The sequence below is a fragment of the Balaenoptera physalus genome (genome assembly GCF_965194825.1).
Source record: "Balaenoptera physalus genome assembly, chromosome: 11".
Lineage (NCBI taxonomy): Eukaryota > Metazoa > Chordata > Mammalia > Artiodactyla > Balaenopteridae > Balaenoptera > Balaenoptera physalus.
Genome location: NC_138896.1, coordinates 84,793,252 through 84,811,616, shown reverse-complemented (window position 1 = coordinate 84,811,616; position 18,365 = coordinate 84,793,252). Strand labels below are relative to the sequence as shown.

The 18,365-nt window shown below is 40.0% G+C and overlaps 1 long non-coding RNA gene and 1 pseudogene across 2 annotated transcripts in view; one reads left to right on the top strand and one right to left on the bottom strand.

Annotated features, from left to right (window-relative positions):
* The window catches only part of LOC309637539, an 84,352-nt gene that overhangs the window by 19,415 nt on the left and 46,572 nt on the right, over positions 1-18,365 (bottom strand). The gene's annotated exons all lie outside the window — the stretch shown is intronic.
* LOC309638150 (cadherin-related family member 3-like) overlaps positions 1-18,365 on the top strand; it is a 44,266-nt pseudogene that overhangs the window by 14,753 nt on the left and 11,148 nt on the right. Inside the window, exons 3-9 of the transcript in view lie at positions 214-308; positions 2,526-2,632; positions 3,404-3,599; positions 5,511-5,692; positions 7,531-7,767; positions 13,618-13,693; positions 15,221-15,418. The product of the transcript in view is annotated as a cadherin-related family member 3-like (transcript). The remainder of the gene's footprint in view (positions 1-213; positions 309-2,525; positions 2,633-3,403; positions 3,600-5,510; positions 5,693-7,530; positions 7,768-13,617; positions 13,694-15,220; positions 15,419-18,365) is intronic.

Sequence of the window (18,365 nt, the reverse complement as noted above, 5' to 3'; positions counted from 1 at the left end):
TGGCTTGAAGTCAGTTGAATGGAGTACAATTTCATCATCATCGTCGTCACTGGCAAACATTTAAGGAGGATCTTCTCACGTGGGGTGGGGGGGAGGGAGGGGGGTGGCCCAGAGCACAGAGAGATTTCAGTCCTGGTTCTTGGAGGTGGGCGTAACCTAGCTATGTCAATGTCTCTGCAGTATTTTCCTTTCTCTTTCCTGTTCAGTAAATAGTACTTCCTTTCCCCGGAGGGCTCTGGCTTCACAATCAACAGCACTGGAACAATTTCTACATCAGCAGTTTTTGATTTTGAGAGCGAAGCTAGAAGGTAAATACTGCTACTGGCTTTTCATTTACTCAAAATGCCTGCCCTTTGGTTCATATTTCCCTTTTCAAGAGTATTTCACCCCATCTGGCCTTAATGTGCTCCCAAATGAGCATGCTTTTGGCGTTGCCTTAGATATGAACTCATCATCTAAACTGTAATTGCACAATTACTGGTTTAGGTATAGATGTGGCTATTTTGGCCTTTCTCTGAATCATCCACTTTCTTCAGATCTAAGCGTCAAGGTGATTTCAGTGATGGCGTTTGTGACCTGCCATAGAAGGCGGTGGGGACTTCCCTCTAGATGGCTGGGACCCAGAATTCATTTACGATGTAATCCAACAGCTTTGAAAAGTTAATGGACTGACAATTTCTCCTTATTTCCTCCATATCTGCCGAAGGGGATTGGTTCATAGTTATTATTTCTATTTTTATAATGTTTTTTATGACCACCCTTTTCAGTCTCATGTTCTGCATCAACGTGCTCTACAGGAAAACGAAATGGACCTTTAAACCATTCCAATCAGCTTGCTCCTGAATCTCTTAACGACATTCTTCCTGATTATGAAAGTCGAGGATGGGATATATCCTGTCTTAGCATCTTCAGTAAAACAGATTGAGGGTTCAAAAATGGGATGTGACTGAAGTCAGCAGGAGAAGAACACTCCTAAATGTGTATTATCATTATATATTTGGGAGGTAGAAATTGCCAAAATCTTTATCCATTTCCCCTTACGCTCAAAATCCTCTGCCCCCATGTTTATCTGATCGCATAAATAGCTCTGGGAATAATGGATAATGTCTGTAACAGTTTCCTTTTTTTCTTTTGTTGGCCTGGCATAATCATGGAAAAATGATTATGTGTATTCAAGATATTTACAAATCTTAAATTTGTTAACAAATTGGAGTAAAACTTATTAATGAGAGTTTAAGAAATTAACTTTTTTCCTTTTTTTCAGCATCTTTGAAATCAGAGGAGCTGGCACCGAAAGACTGAAGCTCTGTTTGAGGAATTTGAATAAATAATTTTTTGGCTAAAATTTTGCAGTGGATTTTCACTAAAACTTTACAGAGAGCACACTACGCCTTAATTTTCCTAACTCCAGAGTTTCCAGGGTCACTGAGCAGACCTATAAATGAGAGGAAAGGAAATTTTGGAATGCCTCATTGGCAAGGGAATCTTATCAATTCCCTCTCTTTAAAGGAGATATAGGGGCCGTGAAAGCACTTGTTCAAATCCATATGAAAGAGTTAGCAAGGCTCATTTCTTCCTTATCCCTTTGCAGTCTGCTCTTCAGCATCCAGCTAGACCAAACGTAATCCTGCCCACACCTTATTCCTTCTCGTCTTGTGGTTAAGACTTCCCAGAATTATGAAAGAAATGTCTTTATTCTCAAAAGTGGATTGGCTTTATGATTTTTGTCGAGAGTTGTCTCTTAAATAATCATCTTTTTGTAAGAGAGATTTTAAAATAAGAGGAAAATTGAGAACTGATTTGATTTTTAGGATAAATAGAAGGAAAACATTCATTCTGGTCTCGATTGTCAGTATATTTCAAGTTAAAATAGATTTTTTTTTTTTCTGGAGAGGTGACCAACTGTCCTGGTTTGCCTGGGAAGTTTCTCTGATGTGTGTGGGACTTTCAGTGCTAGACTGGATAGTCCTGGGCAAATTGGGACCATTGGTGACTCTAGGACACAGTTTATCGGTGTGAACGTTCATCTTTCCATCAGGATATATTCCGTACTTTGATTCTTCAAACCCATAAATATCTCTGCTGAGATAAAAACCCTTTAATCATCTAACCGGCCTAATATTTCCCCATTGTCATTATGTTACTTTGAAGTGTTTTTAACATCTTTTCCTTTGCATTTATCAATCAGTTTTCCATATTGAAAAGTCAACGTTTAAAGGTAAGAACCCATACCGATAGCTTTGTTTGCTCTACCACTCTAAGGAATTCCCTTCGATTTTGTATGATTGATGGGGATTAACAGACTTTTCTAAGTTTCCGCCTGTCTTTTCAATGGATTTGACTAATATGGTTCCTAACAAAGTGTTAGCCATTTCCAAGTGTTAAAACAACTTGTTTGACTGACATTTTAACTAAATGAATCAATTGTTTTCACTGGTCAGTTAAAGCCCAATAGATTCTATTTCTGTGAAAGTCTGTCAGTTACTATAAAATCTTAGCTGTCTTTCCTGGGGCTGCCCTTTCAGTTTCTCACTAGTTATTAAAGTGATTGATCCTGGAGGACTTTTACTGCTGGGAATCTAAAGATTTTCCTCATCAATGTCAACAATAAGGACCCCATTCTTACCTGCAGGTAAGGAAATAAGACGTATTCTTCTAATTTGGCCTTGAAAATTGAATATGAAGATGTAGTCTCTGAAATTCATTAGTGAAATTTCCATTAGAATGAAATGGTTTCTTTTTTTCTTTTTTTTTTTGCTGAGAAGGAAAATAAACAAGTCAGATGTAGACAATCTCTTAAGATTCCAAAGAAAAGGCTTTCTTAACAACTGAAAGCAAAGTAGTTTTTTAAAGTATAAAATATATTGAAATTGCAACAGAATTAGGTGTTATTAGTGCAATATGTTCTTAGTATCTGATGGGCTGGATTCTCTCTTACTGCCCTCAAGAAAAATTCTGGAGATAATTATCACCAGGGAGTCTATAAAACCATATTGAGGGGACAGAATTTTTAAGAAACTGGTTCTTACAATATAGGGCTAAGAGCACAATGGTTAAGCATACAGTCTCTAGAGCCAGATACGCTAGGGGTCAAATCCTCTCTTAGCCACCTTGGTATTTACTTCTTAGAGTTACTTAATTTCTTAAAATCTCTTTCCACATCTGTAAAATGGTACCGACTTCTTGGGGCTGCTGTGAGGAATAAATGAGAAAACACATGAAAAGTGGTTAACGTTGTGTCTAGACTCTAGGCAAATGCTCAGTAAATGGGTTAATACCATGGTCCATAGTTTCCACTTTCATCATTACTACCTGTAGCCCCTACCCCTCCACCACTATAAGAGGTGGAGAGCAATACACACCAAACAAATGCCACTCTAACTGTCTTCTCTTTTAAAACAAGATTATTCAATATGGAAAATGCTATTTTGAGTGTTACCTCTGTAAACTCAAACTGCACAATAAAGTCGACATCACACTGGATGAGGAAATTCCAACCGGGGAAACGGTTGGAGTACGCCAGGCAACCGATGAAGATTACTTGGGAGACTTAACCTTTGAACTGGACCCATGGAATGCTTACTTTGCAGTTGACAAAGGTAGGTTGAGATTGTTCAAATTCTGTCTCTAATTTCCTACTCTTATCATCTATATTATGTCTCCTCTGCAAGACTGAGTTCCTTGAGGGTAGATACCAGATTGTCTTCATTTTCAGAACCCCTACAAGAAGCAAATGGTAGATGCTTAATATGCATCTGTTGCATAACTTTTGGCAAAACCTAGTTTTTTGTCCACTCATGAGCTAACCTGTGGCTCTTCATGGCTGCTACAGAATGAGGACCTTAGCTCTTCCACTCTACTGACCTTCTAGTTCATCTTTTCAGACCTAGATCATTCTTCTCTCTGCTCCACGTTCAAGTTTTTGTGAGAGAGAATCGGTTTGGACTTTCTAGAGTCAGTCATTCACTTCTTGTCCAATCAGCTGTGGCTGAGGCTGGGGTGGGGTGTGGATCAGATTATGTGAAATGTAAGGCTTCTTCCGGGGCTGAGCAGAGAAGAAAGGTGCTCATCTTTAGCACATCTGTAGGTTTAAGCCATTGTAGCAGGTGCTGTCTGTGTCTCTTCAGGCCTTAGCATTTTGGTGGCCTGACTTCCAACTGCCAGTAAGTATCTGTGTTTCTTTGCTTGAGTGATGATTTGGGGTCTGACATCTGCCCTGCCCCTTCTCCACAAAGAGCAGGTTGGAAATGTTGGGAAAATACTACCCAGCCCCACAAGCTCTCAACCAATCACTGAAGAGAATTGGTGTATAAATACTCCAGCTCCTTGCCCTTGGAGGGACGATTCTGAGTGCGTGTTTTGCGCTGGCTTCCAGAATTCCCCAGGGGTATTAAGCTCTAGTTGCTCAGAGCAATAACTTGTCTGATAATGAATGCATTTTTTTTTATCAGCAGCCTTTGCTTTACTGTCTCACTTCTCACATGCCACAGTGCCCTGGCTCTCCTCCCACGTGAACTACTTGCACTCAAATGCTCATCCCAGGTTCTGCTCCTGGGGGGGGCATCCCAGTGAAGGCAGCCATCATCCCCTCTAACCCGAATTACTGGATAGATCTCTTAACTGGGCTTCTGCCTTCCCACTTCCCCCCTCCAATACTCTGAGCAGAGCAGCTAGAATGAGTTTGTTTAAAAGCCAAATTGGATCTATGTAAAATTCTCCTGTAATTTTCTTTGCACTTGGAATGCAATCCAGACTTCTTACCTCATCCCCAAGACTGTGTTTTCTCTGGCCACTGCCTCTTCTCTCCAACCTCATCCTGTTCCTTGTCTTCCCTGGTCCATTACATTAGTCGGCAGCCAAATGACTAAGCCGACTGCCTTGGGACCTCTGTCCTTGCATTTTTCAGAACCTCAGCCTTAGACATTATTTTTAATCACGTCACAGTTTTCATTTCCTTAATAATATGACGATTTGAATTTCTTTTCTTGTTTACACTTGTTTAGTGTTGGCCTCTCAGCACAGATTGTTAATTCCATAAAGGCAGGGATTTAATTGTGGTTCAACAGTGCTCAAGACAGTTTCTGACACATAGCTGGCACTCCACAAGTGCTTGTTGAAATTGAATGAATGGATGGATGGATGGATTGGGTGGAAGGAAGTCTGATGAGTTATGACCTCATTACTGTGTTTTCATGTATGATGTTCTCTCTGCTGGGAATGATCTTTACTCGCCATTTCCTTATCCTACATATCCTTTAAGGCCTAAAATAAGGACCACCCCTTCTAGAAAGTCTTCCCTGTTCCGCTAGGCCAAAATCCTTTTTTTGTTTTGCTACTTGCTAATAGAATATGATTAATGAGGGTATTTTGTATCTACATTTTGAGTCAGATTCTAATTCTAATGAATAGGGCATAATTCACACTTTATTTTTTCCATCACTATATAATAAAGTAACTTTGAGAGTGACAGCCTGGGCCAGTTTGCAGCAAGATGTGCTGTTTTGTTACAGAGCGTGGGACCGTGGTTACTGCTTCTTGCCTTGATGTGGAGAGAGCTGGGTTTGCATGTGCTCAGTCCTTCCCCGTTAAGGCTTGTGACCATGACCAGCGGTGTGCGGCCATTCCAGTGACTGACTGTCTATATCCACGGCATTAATGACAATGCACCTTCCTGTGATCAATATCTGATTAGGTGAGCTGAGATGGGTGGTCAGGGTTAAAAATTTGAAGTGAGTGGAAAGCAGAGGCGTTGCTATGTTTATTGGCTCAACTGGATATGTGGTTGGCGATCACAATGACTCTTGTTTAATCTCATATTCTGGTCCTCAGAAATGACCTGTTGAAATCTAGGTTTCCTGGATCTGACAGTAAGTTGTTGATAGCTTAAGTTTTGGAGTCACAGACCTGGCTTGGCATCCTGGTTCTATCACACATGAGCTCTGTGATCTTGGGTAATTTACTGAAACCCTTTGATCTTCAGTTTCTTTCTTTATAAAACGGGATAACAGTAATACTTACTCTTTAGGGTGGTTGTGAAGAATAAATGGGATAATTTACAAAAACATTCTCAGCACAGTGCTGAGCATGTGGTGTGAATTTCATAAATGTTATTTATCACAGTTTCATAATCCCTGATTTGGAAACTTTGGCACTGGCTATGTTTCAAGATAAAGATTTTTTTGAATTTTAGAAAGGTAATGTGTGTCTATCATATATTTTGCAAGTACCCCCTATTCAAATCAATGAATAGCACTGCAGTGGTACATAGAAACAGTCACACTAAGTGGGACAAAAAAAGATCTGGCAGGTCAGGTTAGGTCAGGCTTTGATGATCTCAATAAGTTATGAGAAAATCCTGAGTTCTGGGCTTTTGGATTTTGGAATTTGGATAAGGGATTATGGGGTTGTATTTCTGTCAGTATGGCTATTTTTATTATTTGAAGCTAAGTCTCCGAACCTACGTTTCTGTCACTTTTCTGTGTCTCCCCTCCCCCCGCCTCCAACCAATCTCTCAACTACACATAGGATGGCTGTCCCACCCCACCCCATGCCCTGTTTCCTAAGCTTTATTCCTGATTATCTAATGAGAACTAAAACCTAGCTTCTGCTAATTACAAGCCATGTGGTTTTGTTTGGGCCCCACTTACTCTGCCTTTGGAATCGAGATGATAACTGCATCTACCTCATAGCACTGGTTTAAGGATCAAATACAATGCTTGGAATCTGTTCTGTATAGCAGTTGGCAGACACTCAGTAAATGATACCTTCCTTTTCCTTTTCTTTCTCCTTCTTCTCCACCCCCCTTCCCCGGGATTAGAGTTAATTAACCAAACACCTGCTACATGCTGACCCCAGTACTATAGCCCTGGAGGTGACAGGAGTATTTGCTGTGCTCCTTTGCTGTAAGGAGGTTGTATCTTGTCAGGATGATACGATGAATACATGTAAAAAGACAGTAAAAAATACAAATGATTTTACATTAAAAGAAGAACACGTGGGACTGGAGTATTCAGGGGAGCTTCCTCAAGGGGTGAGATCTATGTGAGTCTTTGAAGAATGACTAGGATTTAGAGGTTGGAGGCTTAAAGGTGAGCATTTGGGGCAGAGGGACCCCAGTGAAGAAATGGGTGACTATACAGAGATGGAAGTAAGTCCACTATGACCACTAGGTTAAGATTGTCCCTCTTGACCACACCATGCAGATGCTGTAGATTGGGACAATCTCTGAGAATTATCTGATTCCCACCTACGTCTGCTCTATTGAGGTGATGTCCTTGATAGACTTCCAAACAAGTACCCAGCTGGGTGTACAGAGGAAATACTCCCAGAAAAGGAACAAAGTCAGACCAAATTCATAGCACCCTTTGGGAAATGGCTCCCAGACGAGGCTCCATAGCTGAACTGTCTGTCCCAGGATAAGTAGGGCTGTCACACATGTGCATTACCCAAACTAGTGGATATTTATGGGAAAAGCATTACCTTTTAAGATTATCCACCTAAAGTGTTTTTTCTCCTTACAAAATAAAACAGGTACACAGGCAAAGAGATGATTGCAAAAGATACAGTAGTTGCAAAACTCTTGTGTCATGACCTTGATGAACCTCCTGATGTGATCCATTATGCTTCTAGCTTGGGGCCAGTTGGTTCTGGACAACTCTCTGAGCAAGTGCCAACTGCTGGAAATTTCATCCAGGTGAGCACCAGGTGGTGCATCTCCAGGGAGCTTTTTTCCCCAAGGAGATGGAGCCATTTCACGGCCACAGTGTAGTTAGTGTTGGTAGATCCTGCAAAAGGAGCTGGGACACAGCAGAGAGGAGTCTGGCCTTCTCTGCTGTCTTGCTGGAAGGCATTTGGGCAAGTCCTTCATTAGTTGTTGCCGGCCATCATTTTCTCCTTCTTGTCATGAGCACAATATAATTTACTTCCTATTTAGCTGGGGAAATGAATCAGAGGCTAAAAATCACGCTGATTTCCTTAAAGAGAAGTCTGCCTGTAAGTGTGATGACGGCTGATTCTCCTGGCACTGGGAGTGATAGATCAGCTCCTCCTTTCCCTGCCCTCTTGAGATTGTAAACCTTCACCGTTAGCAGAGGATGGACACAGTAAGCTTTTTTTTTTTTTTTTAAAAAGAATACTCTTTTTTTTTTTTTTTTTAATTTTATTTATTTATTTATTTATGGCTGTGTTGGGTCTTCGTTTCTGTGCAAGGGCTTTCTCTAGTTGCAGCAAGCGGGGGCCACTCTTCATCGCGGTGCGCGGGCCTCTCACTATCGCGGCCTCTCTTGTTGCGGGGCACAGGCTCCAGACACGCAGGCTCAGTAATTGTGGCTCACGGGCCTAGTTGCTCCGCGGCATGTGGGATCTTCCCAGACCAGGGCTCAAACCCGTGTCCCCTGCATTGGCACGCAGATTCTCAAGCACTGCGCCACCAGGGAAGCCCATTAAGCTTGCTTTTTTTTTTCCCTTCACAAGATGGAATTCTACTTTGGGAGAATCCTCCTTCTAATTTCCACAGGTCTTTTTTTCAAAGTACCCATCCTTGTTAGGTTGGCTTAATTGTTCCTTAACCAAAACATCACCAAATACTCCCCCTCAGCCAGAAGACATGGCTGAGAAAGCCACTGATGATCTCTCTCAGTTTTTGGTCCAAACCCTAAATTTTCTGGAAAACTTCACAAGTTACAAGCTGAGCATTTATATATGTTGTGAATTTGGAAGCTTAGGCACTGAGCCAAGAGGTTTCCTGGGTTGATGTTCCTTTTGAAATGCAATGGAAAACTGTCATTTTAAAAATGGAGTTTGATACTCTGGTTTCTCTTCAGATCAAATAAATCTTTTGCCTTTTACTAAAAAAAAAAAAATGCAGTTTGGATAAAGATAGCAGTTTTGTAAACATGATGCTAACTAAAATTTTGGCCTTTGCATATGTTTGCTCTGCTTCTGAACAACTCCTAATGAAACTTAAGTTTCATTAGGTCCCATTTGTTTATTTTTGTTTTTATTTCCATTTCTCTAGGAGGTGGGTCAAAAAGGATCTTGCTGTGATTTATGTCATAGGGTGTTCTGCCTATGTTTTCCTCTAAGAGTTTTATAGTGTTTGGCCTTACATTTAGGTCTTTAATCCATTTTGAGTTTATTTTTGTGTATGGTGTTAGGAAGTGTTCTAATTTCATTCTTTTACATGTAGCTGTCCAGTTTTCCCAGCACCACTTATTGAAGAGGCTGTCTTTTCTCCATTATATATTCTTGCCTCCTTTGTCAAAGATAATTTGCCAGCATAAACCAAGGAACATTAGACTTGGAAGGGATGGCAGACGTAATTACTATTTTCTGTCATCCAAGAGAGGAACCCATCCCTTGCACAGCATCCCTGTACAGTGGGTTCTCCAGGCTTGGTTTGAATACTTCAAGGGAATTTTCAGGAATTCTATGACCTGATTATTAATAACTATCATTAAAAATAAAATTATATATACTTAGTTACATAAATTATATTAAAAACAAAATTAGTAAATACTCAAAACTCAGAACTTCTTAATTATGTTACTATTATGTTACTATTATCTATACTCTTGATGTTATTTACATCTGTTGGATGTGCATGGGGGAAATTCTGTATATATAATGGTGTGCTACTGCAACTCTCTTCCCAACTTAGTGTCATTATGTTGACAGCTTAGAGTTGACAGTGGTGGGAGTATTTACACCAGGGAAATAGGCAAATACTACATATCGGGCTTGATTCATTAATTTTTTGATTATCTAGACTTAAGAAAGTGATAGAGAAAATGTTATCAATGCAGATTAAACTTACATCTGGTATATCTGCAGCTATTATTGTGAGTACCACAAAAACTGTGGAAATATTCTTCTAGAAATCAGTAACTATTATCCAGTTCAACAAAGAAGTCATGCCCTTCACTGATGAACTAGTGAAGCTCTAGACATTGTTAAAGAGTAAGATGGAAGTGAAACAAAGGAAAACATCAAGTAACATTCATGTTGGAACTACCTTCATTTGTCAATTGCAATGGCTATGGAAAGGAGAGCTTGGCAAAAATCAATTAAAGCATTCCATAAGAATCAATTGTAGGGCTTCCCTGGTGGCGCAGTGGTTAAGAATCCTCCTGCCAATGCAGGGGACACGGGTTCGAGCCCTGGTCCGGGAAGATCCCACATGCCGCAGAGCAACTAAGCCCGTGCGCCACAACTACTGAGCCTGCCCTCTAGAGCTCATGAGCCACAACTACTGAACCCGCGTGCCCCAACTACTGAAGCCCACATGCCTAGAGCCCGTGCTCCACAACAAGAGAAGCCACTGCAATGAGAAGCCCATGCACCGCAATGAAGAGTAACCCCCACTTGCCACAACTAGAGAAAAGCCTGCACGCAGCAACAGAGACCCAATGCAGCCAAAAAAAAAGAAAAAAAAAATTAGGTTTATCATTTAAAAAAAAAAGAATCAATTGTCTATATGGGAATTTACAATAAAGAGTATTGTATATTTTGTTATTATTTGTAAAATGTATTCTATACATCTTTTACGTCAGTAAAATTTTTAATAAACTTATGTATTTATGTGGATATATATTCACATACACACTTACAAACACACATATTCACACACTCTTTTTTTTTCTCCCCCAGAGAGCTGGTTGTTAAACATTTGACAGCATATCACTGGGTGAAACCCACACTACTTCAAACCAGCTTATTTCCTTGGCAGACAAATACATTCTTTAGACAGTTGTTCTGAGGCAAGACTAGGAAATAAAAAACCCACGTATTTGGATGTCAGTTCTTTGTTTGCCTCACCATGCCATTTTGGACAAGTTCTTAACCTCTCTGTAAAATAAATAACTATATCCTAGTTCTAGAACATAACACAGTTGAATCTTACAGTATATGACCAGACTCTTTCAGAAAAATTACATGTAAATCTAATTATTGTAAACAGGATCCTGGTTTCCCCCCCATAGACTTTTGCTATTCTTTCAGAAGTACTCAGAATTGATTTCTGAGTAACGAGGGAGCCTCATTACTGTAATTTCTTTCCTCCCTTTGCATTCTCCCAGTTCTGTGGTGCTCTTCTAGCTCTAGGGGGTTCTAGAGTTAATGGACCGTTATCTCCTAGCTTATAAATTGTAAATCTGGACCAGAGGGTCTGAGCATTGGCTTTGAGGGAAACGACCTATAGCCTTTATGAGATTATCAAAGGGATTCCATGACCCTCCAAAGTTAATGACAGTCAATGTAGATTTTAAAATAGAGACTTGCATTAAAATAAATAGACTATATTTTAGTGCAGTTTAGGTTTACAGCAAAGTTGAGCAGAAGGGAAAGAGATTTCCCACACATGCAGAGCCTCCTCCACTCTCAGCACCCCCACCAGAGTGGAACATTTACTACAATTGAGGAACCTGCATTAACACATCCTTATGACCCAAAGTCCAGAGTTTACATTAGAGCTCACTCTTGGTGTTGTACATTCCATGGGTTTGACAAACGTATAATGACATGTATCCACCAATACGGTATCATACACAATTGTTCCTCTGCCCCAGTGGTCTTCCATGCTCTGCCTAGTCACTCTTCCCTTTCCCCTAACCTCTGGAAACCTCTGCTCTTTTTAACATCTCTATAGTTTTACCTTTTAAGACTGACGTTAAAAAAAAATCAGTGTTTTATGGGAATCAACTGTTTTATGTCGGTTTCTTTTCCAACTATCCAAAGTTGTCCTGAAATGTAGTTTTATATTTTGAAGGCAAAACTTTCTAAATGTGTTGAACACTTCTACGTTTTCTTAAGGAAAATGTAATGCCTTATTGATAGCTGAGGAGAAGGATTCAGAATTTTTAAATTACAGCATCACCGATTTGGGAGGGCTGGAAAGATTCAACCTGTTTATTTTACTATGAGAAAATTGGGGCTGGAGAGAGACTTGGGTCACACAGCTAGTGAGTGGCAGAGATGACAGCTAAATGCTATCATTTCTGGTCCAGTTCTCTGTTTAGTATTCCAGGCTGCTTTTTTTGGGATGGATTTGGATGACTGTCACCAGAAGTCTGAAAACAAGTGCTGAGAATTCATACAAAGAGATAAGTGAGTCATTCTAATGTGTACTGATCTCCAAATAGCTGGCTACTGACCCGCTGTAGCAGAGAGAAGACGTCTAGGTCTTCATAAGAAAGCAACATGATGTAGCAGAAATACTGTGACGGTTGGGGTCAAACAGAACTGGAGTCAAAATGAACTGGATTCCAATTCTATCTCTGCCGCTGTCAGTTAAATGACCTTAGGCTATTCCCACAACCTCTGTGTGCCTTCGAGTTCACATCTGCAGAATGGAGCTTGTAAGAATTATGTCATGGAGTTGCAGTGAGGATTAACTCATCATTGTAGGTACTGAAATTACATGATACATACTAACAGTAGCCATGACAGCATGGCCAATAATAATAATAGTAATAATAACAACAATAACACCAATAATTAAAATAACCACTAACATTCATTGAGTGAATGTTACACTCAACGTTCTACAACGTGCTAGAACCTTTTCCTTGCTTTTTAAAATCATCCCTTGATTTTCCCTACCATAGTAAATAAAATTAGGGAAAGGTTAGTGTTTTGAGGCGATGCCCATCAGAGAAGACAAAATCCTCACAACTTGGTGGCAATTTGCTTTAAAGGAGGAAATTGGCAAGTTAATACTACTCGGAAAACAAACTCTCCTCAGAATATCAAACATTTAGCCTATAGACCTTGAGGATATTAAAAATCTATTACCGTGGAGGTCTTTTTTCCTGCTGTGTTGATTAGCACAGAGGATTTGAGTGTGCCTTGAGGACTACATGAGTTTTTTCATCTTAAAAAAATTATGGGAGTCTATCATCTTTAAAGTAAAAAAAAAAATTTCTGATGGTATGTAACGAATACCTGGATCTCTCATTGACAAAAGGCTTCTGGAGGGAGGGAGGCATAGGCAAAGAAATTCCTTTATCAGAAATGACCGCGGGGGAAACATGAAAATTAAGTCACGCTGGGTTGCAAGTCACAAAGGAAAACATATTTCATTTCCAATGGTTTTTTTGATGAGGAATTTTGGCAGACTTACAGTTTCATAATTACTCTATTTTAAACTTAGCTAAAGATGTTCAAGATAGCTTTTAGTTTTATTGAAAGGTTAATTTTACACCTACAGAAAAATAAGCTTCCCATTTTACTTTGCCAGGTGTTAAATGTGAAAATGGCACCATCTTTGCTCAGCAATGTATGCTAGAGATGGCAATTTTACCCTTAATCTATTTTTACGTGGTCCTGTATCAGTTATGACACCTTTCTCTTACTAGTGATGCTTTCACACAACCAATAGGTTGGACTTTTTAGATTCTGGATTTGCCATAAAGAAACAGTAAGTCCTTTTTCACAAATGCGTTTTCTCTGTTCTTGGTATTCTGGGTTGTGTTCATTGCCTGCTTAATGATACATTTTCAGAGACTGATGAATCTTGGTAAAGGAAGAATGCAAACAGAGAAAGAACCCCCATAGGTTGAAAGGGGTGGAGACAGTACATGAAATGCTGTCTTCACCCTAATTTTCATTCTTGGTTATCAGTAACCCAGACGTCCTAGATCAGGGGTCCCTAACCCCCGGGCCGTGGCCTGTTAGGAACCGGGCCACACAGCAGGAGGTGAGGGGCCGGTGAGCGAGCGAGGCTTCATTTGCTGCTCCCCATTGCCCCCCATCGCCCCCCATCGCCTGCATTACCACCTGAACCATCCTCCCCACCCACCCCCCCGCCTCCCCGCCCCATTCCGTGGAAAAATTGTCTTCCAACAAAACCGGTCCCTGGTGCCAAAAATGTTGGGGACCGCTGTCCTAGATAATACATGTTGGTGAGCATAGTCATTGTGTGGTGGAATTTCACTAAATGGAGAAGGTCAGGTATCTTCCCTGGAGTTTTTTATTATCCAGGCAGAAAATGATTGAGGGGTAACTCTGTTGTGTCAGTTATCTATAAGTATGCCATGTAACGAAACCCACAAACAATTAGAGTAACGCAACAGCAAACATTTATCTAGCCCATGAGTCTGAGAATTGGCTGGACTGTGCTTGCGCAGAATCGCGGGAATTTGCTGGCTTTTTGTGGATCTAGCCTGGCTTCAGTGGGAGCGGCTGGATGGTCTGGCTCCTCTCATCCTCCAACAGGCTAGTCTGAGCAGGTCTCAGGGCAGAGGAAGAGGTACAGGAATGAGGCAAGCCTAGTCACACAAGGGCTTTTCAGGCCTCTGCTGGTGGCAGGTTTGCTCATGTCCCATTGGCCAAAACAAGCCACGTGGGAGGGCACTATAAGGTTACACAGAGAAGAGCACGAACATAAGACGGGTAAAGAATCTGAGCCTATTAATGCAACCCATCTACCACACCTGTGTTTCTTCTAGAAGATTATTTGGGAGAACTGCACACTGAACTTAGAGCAAGTCATTTTTAAAATGTGGGCTGTAGATTCAGCAAGCACAGATTTGAAACCTGACTCTACCTTTAGTAGCTCTGTGACCTTGGGCAAGTTAGTACCACTGGGCTGTAGTTTCCTTATCTATAAAGTGGGGACAGTGATAGCACCTACATCATAAGGCTGTTGAGAAGATTTAATGAGATAATGTGCATAAATAATAGCTAATTCTTATATAACACTTACTATATACCAGGCACTGTTCTATGTCTTATGTATTTTAACTCATTTAATCCTCACAGCAGCTCTCTGTGGTAGATACTGTCATTATTCCTAGTTTGCAGATAAAGAATATGAGGCCCAGAGAGATTATAGAACTTTCTGATGAGTTACAGCTAATGAGTGGTAGAGCTGAGTTTCAGAACCTAGGCAGTCTAGTTTCAGAATCTGTGCTGTGAGCCATTATCTGATGCTAATCTTAGCATAATGCCTGGAAGAAAACAAACATGCACTACATGGAAGCTACTTATTATTTTTATAAAGTTAGTGTTAACTCATATCATTTGACCCATGCCATGTGGCTTAAAGTGGACCGTCTATAAATCCACCTTCCATCATATAGAGTTGTGCTTTTCAGACACATTGCATTGCCCAAAAGGATGCAGGTTGACCCTCTGAGAAACTATGATACTATTTGGAAGGCAAAGACATGTTAAGCTTTTTAAAATAGTGTATCTGCATGACAAGAATGAACCTTAATAAACATTATTGGCAGCTTTTTACAAAGTTGGAAGAGTGACAGCCATTGATGAAGACCACCCACCAAACTGTGTGACGTACAAGATAACCAATGGTGACATCCAGGTTATACAAAGATTCTGGATTCACCCTCTCTCTGGAATGATTGAGCCCATCACAGAGCCAGACCACGAGACTGTGAAGCAATATAACCTCACTGTGGAGGTGTCATCCTTGTACAGCGACGGCCCTGGTAAGTAGAAAGCCCCAGGTTTGTTTTGTTTTTTTTACAATTAAAAAAATTTTTTTTTTTTTGCCACACCATGCAGCATGTGGGATCTTAGTTCCCTGACCAGGGATCGAACCTGCACCTCCTGCAGTGGAAGCACAAAGTCTTAACCACTGGACCACCAGGGAAGTCCCTAGAAAGCTCCAGGTTTTGATGTAATAGAGATGATGTGTTAAGTTCTAATTTATTACAATTGAAATTGTCAAATCATTACAACAATAGTTCTCATGAGATTAAAGAATTATAATAATAGCAAATATACATCTAACACTTGTGCCAGTTCCTGTTCTAGGTACATTTTATACATTGATGTAGTTAATCTTTACCTTTAGTCTTCAAGGTGGACAACATTATCATCATTTCTACTCTACAGATGAGGAAACTCAGGCACAGAGTTTGGGAAACTTATGTGAAGTTACTCAGGGTTTGTAGAACTCAACTCATACCTAGGCTGCCTCTCATTAAGAGGTGATGTTTAGAATGAAGGTAGTTACCCAAGGTGTGTTCTTTTGACATCACAGTAGGAGAAAGTGTGAGGCTCTAAATTATTTTAGCAACAAAGGACTCTTGAAAAACCTCCAGAGTGAATACTGCTGTATTGATGATGTGGTACGTGTTTTTAATGACTCTAAGGTTTTGTCATCAGAGAAGAGACAGAGGTAGGTTTGAAGAATATTAAGGTCCTCATTTGGCCTGATGATTCAGTATACGTTTCCTCTTCCTGTAAGAGTCCCCAGGCTTGCTGCTTGTGTAGTGATTAGGCTTCCTGAGTGTGTCATTGTGAGGAAAACATCAGGTCCACTCACATCAACAGTCAGAATGACTTTCACAGGGACTGAACTCCAGTCATGTGGACAGGATTAAGTGTCCTGATTGTCTCAGGAAGGTACCTATGAGAGTGATCTTTACACCTAAGTACCTGTGGTAGTTTTTATGAACTCCTAAAATTGTATAGAATGCCACCACTTGCAATGATCATCCACTTACTACAAAAATGTAAGAGAGGAAAGCAGATAATTAAAAAACAACTTCAAGGACTCTGTTCTTACAAAAAGGATTTTTTTCCATTTTTAAAAATTGAAGTATAGTTGATTTACACTGTTGTGTTAATTTCTGCTGTACAGCAAAGTGATTCAGTTATACATATATATACATTATTTTTTTAATATTCTTTTCCATTACGGTTTATCATAGGATATTGAATACAGTTCCTGTGCTATATATCAGGACCTTCTTGTTTATCCATTCTCTATATAATAGCTTACATCTGCTAACCTCAACCTCCCACTCCATCCCTTCCCCAGCCCCTTCCCCCTTGGCAACCACAAGTCTGTTCTCTATGTCCGTGAGTTTGTTTCTGTCTCATAGATAGGTTTATTTGTGCCATATTTTAGATTTCACATATAAGTGAATCATTTGATATTTGTCGTTCTCTATCTGACTTACTTCACTTAGTGTGATCATCTCTAGGTCCTTCCATGTTGCTGCAAATGGCAGTATTCCATTCTTTTTTATGGCTGAGTAATATTTCATTGTATGTATGTACCACATCTTCTTTATCCATTCATCTGTCGATGGACATTTAGGTTATTTCACATCTTGGCTATTTACGAAAAGGGTGTGTAATTTAACTAAAGATAAAGCAGGAACTTATTCATTCCCTCTTTCTTTTAACAAATATCTGTTGAGTGTGCACATCATCCTGGATTACAAAGAAGTGTAAGGCACCATATATGCCTTCAGGTAGCTTAACTTTTTAACACATGCAAAGTTAAACAGTATATAGCAAGTAAATTGATGATGTAAATAAATGTGACTTTTGAGTTCAGAAAAGGAAAATAGTTCTTTAGATCGCAAATTATAGGAACACATAATCATCGTGGTCACTGTCATCATCATTATCACCCACCCTTTATTGAGAACCTAATAAAAGCCAAGACTACGATACCTCATTTTGTCTCAATCCCATCCCGTGAGGTAGCTACTGATACTCCTTTTTATAGCTAGAAGAATTTCATTTCCAAGGTTTAGAAGTTAAGCAACTTATCCAAGTTTACTCAGCTAGAGAGAGGCAGAAAGATTAACTCTGGGCACTTAATCACTATCATGTACCCTAAATTATCTCTCTGATCCATCAGCAAATTCTGTTGTCTCTACTTTCAAAATGTATCCTGAATGCTTCCACTTCTCAGTGACCTACAGCTAACACTCTGGTTGTGCCACCATTGTCCCTAACCTGGTCTAGTGCAGCAGCCTCCTAACTGGAATCTTCACTTCCACTTGTACTCTTTATGATTATCTATGATAATCTACTGTTCACATAGTAGCCAGAGCGATCCTTTCAAAGAACAATTCACCCTCCTCCTCAAAGCTCTCCAATGGCTTCCCATCACACTTAGCAAAGTTCCAATGTCATTTCCAAGGTCTGCTTTGCTCTGTGTGAACCGGACCCTGGATGTTTGTGTTCAGCTCCTAGCTCTCTCCTTCTTGCTTCAATCCAGCCACATGAATTTCTTGCAGTTTCTTCAACACATCAAAAATGTTTACACCTCAGAGACTGCCCAAGGCTGTCATGCTTGCCCTCCAGACAGCCACATGACTCACATTCTTACCTTAATCATATTTCTGCCCAAAGGAAACTTGCTCACAAAGATCTTTTCTGTTTCTGGAATTTTGAAGCAACCCATGTGTTAATCATTAACAGAATGAATAAGTAAAATATGGTAGATGCAAACGATGGGATACTCAGAATCAAGAAGAAATAGAAAGTTCGTTCTATAAACAGCAACATGGGAAAAGCAAGAAAAAATGGTGCTGGATGAGAAAAGTAGGAAACGGGAAAGATCTATAGCACAATATCATTTAAGCAAATCAAAATCATGC